The sequence below is a fragment of the Euphorbia lathyris genome, chromosome 7 (assembly GCF_963576675.1).
Source record: "Euphorbia lathyris chromosome 7, ddEupLath1.1, whole genome shotgun sequence".
Lineage (NCBI taxonomy): Eukaryota > Viridiplantae > Streptophyta > Magnoliopsida > Malpighiales > Euphorbiaceae > Euphorbia > Euphorbia lathyris.
Genome location: NC_088916.1, coordinates 78,480,951 through 78,483,958, shown reverse-complemented (window position 1 = coordinate 78,483,958; position 3,008 = coordinate 78,480,951). Strand labels below are relative to the sequence as shown.

General features: G+C 37.3%; 1 non-coding gene across 1 annotated transcript; it reads left to right on the top strand.

The window, feature by feature from the left end:
* Window positions 1-236: 236 nt before the first annotated feature.
* Window positions 237-343, top strand: LOC136201562 (small nucleolar RNA R71). Its single transcript, XR_010673909.1, has one exon. It is a non-coding gene; the product is annotated as a small nucleolar RNA R71 (small nucleolar RNA).
* Window positions 344-3,008: the final 2,665 nt, after the last annotated feature.

The window sequence follows — 3,008 nt, the reverse complement described above, 5'->3', positions numbered from 1 at the left end:
GATCAAGATTCACTATACCTTTAACTGATGATGTTGTTGAGGATGATGGTTTCGCTGATGGTAGGTGTCCACGTTCCGCGGGCCACATACTGCTGTTGATTGCCATTTCCTCCAAAAGTTCTCTTGCTTGGGCAGATGTTTTCTTCATGAATAACCCTCCAGACATAGCGTCCAATGAACCTCTAGTTGTAGGATTTAGTCCATTGTAAAATGTTTGCATTAAAAGTTCAGCGGGCAATTGGTGGTGTGGGCATAAACGTTGAAGTTCTTTAAAACGTTCCCAAGCCTCATAAAGAGTTTCACTATCATTTTGAGAAAAAGATGTTAACTCTTTAATGACTCTTGCGGTTTTTGCTAAAGGGAAATTTTTTGATAAAAATGCTTGGGCTAATTGCTCCCAAGTCTCAATTGATGCGGCTAGCATAGAAGTTAACCATTCTTTGGCTCGATCCTTCAAAGTAAAAGGAAAAAGGCGAAGTTTGATTGCTTCTGCAGTTACATCAGTAATTTTAAAAGTGTCACAAATTTCTAAGAAATTTGTCAAATGGGTATTAGGATTTTCGTTAGGTAACCCGTAAAACGTTACATTATTTTGCAACATGTTAAGCAACGCAGGCTTAATTTCAAATTGATTTGCATTGATTTGGGGTCTAACTATACTGTTTGTTACACCGGCCACTCCTGGCCTAGCGCAATCCATAAGTGTGGCCATTACTTCTGGCTCGGTAATTTTAGTTTTTATTGGGGTTTGGTTTTTCTTTTCCTTTTCTCTCTTGTTCTTTTTAAGAGTTCTTTCAATTTCTGGGTCAATAGGATCTGGTGACGTGCCCGAACTTCGAGAACTGCGCATGAACTTGAAATTTCGCACGAACCGAAACTACCTACAAAACAGAACTTGAAAAATAAATAAGTTAGTAATTGAAAATAAGTAAAAATATAAAAGTTTGAATAAGTATGAATAAACCTAGATTCGTAATAAAACACGAAAAATTTAAAATTTTGTCAAAAATTTTGGCGTGTCCCCGGCAACGGCGCCAAAAACTTGTTGAGCGATTTCCGCAAGTGCACGGTATACGCTTGTAGTAATAAAAGATATCAATCCCACGGGGAACGCTTTTTTAAACAAAACTTATTTATAATCGGTTAAATTTACTTTTAGGTTTATAATATGGAAAAATCGTTTAATCGGTTTTGGTTTTGAAATTGCTAGAATGAGAATTAGATTAGAATATGAAGATGTTTAGAAAATATCTGATTTAAGAATGAATTTGCAAAACAGGAACATTTTAGTACTTTAGAAAAGTAAACAGGTATATTTGTTTGCATTAAGCAAAGAAACAACTTTAAACTTTGTATGAATTATAAAGATGAAATAAATGACGGAACCTCTAATTAATTGGCTTTGAACGCGACAAAACCCTTTCGGGATAGTTGCCCTTAATAAAATTAAAACTCTTTCGAGATAATAATTTGCCTAAGTGTTCAACAAAGTTTCCTTGTAAAAATTTTGGATTAAATACGTTTTAATGAAAACACCAGCATCAATCCACTTCGGCTCATTTACCAAAGTGCTGCATAAAAATCTATCGAATAGAACAAACTTTATTAGATGAAATATAAATTGATACAAGTTTACAGAGAACATGGAGCATTGAATTCTTCGACGGCGTGCAAGTGAACGGGTTGTCAATCCTTTCCTTGGGTTTCGTTCGAGTTTGTCAGGCTCAGGGGCGAATCCTCTACTCAATCTTCTCGTTGAATCTTCGTAATAGAGACTGGGTCAGTCTACTACCAAAATGAAAACTAAACTGGAACAATGTCTAAACGCTACTGAATTTGTTATTAATTTGTAAACAATGTGTGTACATCATATTGCTTTTGAACAGAATCTAAATCTAACTTCTGAATCACTTGATTCGGAATTTCTGCATAAATTCTACACTAATCTCTTTCTTCTACACATATATCATTATATGTCATTATTCTCTCATCAACTCTCCATCAACTCTTTATTTATAGATGTTGAAGAGTCTTGATCGAAGTGTCATGTCCGTTGCGAAAAGACGTATCCGTTGTGGAGAGTCGTATACCTTGTGAAGGGACGTATACCTTGTGAAGGGACGTTCTTATCCACCCGAACGATCGCGTTCCGTCGAAAACGAAAGTGTGTAACTAGGCTTCTAAATCTCCTGCTCGTACCGAGATTTATCAAATTCACTACCGAGAATGGGGGAGCATCAATTGTACTTCGAACGAAGGGGAAAAGTGACTGGCGACGCGTGTCGCGACCGTGAAAAGGGGAAGCCGCGGTCGCGGCACGGAGCTTTTTTCATTTTTCAGCTCTCGTTCGTGTCCTCGACTTGGCGTTATTAATTTTCGTCGTCTTTGACTCCTTTTGTAGGGCTTTTCTTCTATTTTCGAGCTCTTTTTACTCCTATTTGGATTTTACCAAATATTTATGTACCTTGCATGAAAGAAACATATTCGAGAGTAAAAGCATTCTAAATAGGTATAAATAGCATAAATTCGTAGTAATATTGATGTAATTATTGATGATATTTTAGGTATATTTTGGGCTTAACAGCTACAAGCCTTGCTTTGTTCCTGACTACATTTCCTTGCTCATCCAGCTTGTTGCGGAAGACCCATCTTGTTCCAATGGTCTTCTGACTCTTTGGATGTGGCACTAACTCCCATACATTGTTTCTTCTGAATTGGTCAAGTTCCTCTTGCATTGCGCTCATCCAGAATTCATCTTCCTCAGCATCAGCGAAGTTCTTAGGTTCATGAACTGAGACGAAGGCTACATTGCTGAGGTATCTCCTGAGTTGGTTTCTTATCATCAGGGTATTCTCAGCGGCATCAAGAATAGCACTCTCTGAGTGTCCTCTTGGTATCCTTATCTCCTTTGGTAGATTTATGTCTTGTGCTATCTGTGTTTCAACAATCTCTGCAGGTGAAGACTGGTCAGTGAAAACAATATTTGGTTCACTTTTACCTTTGGTCAG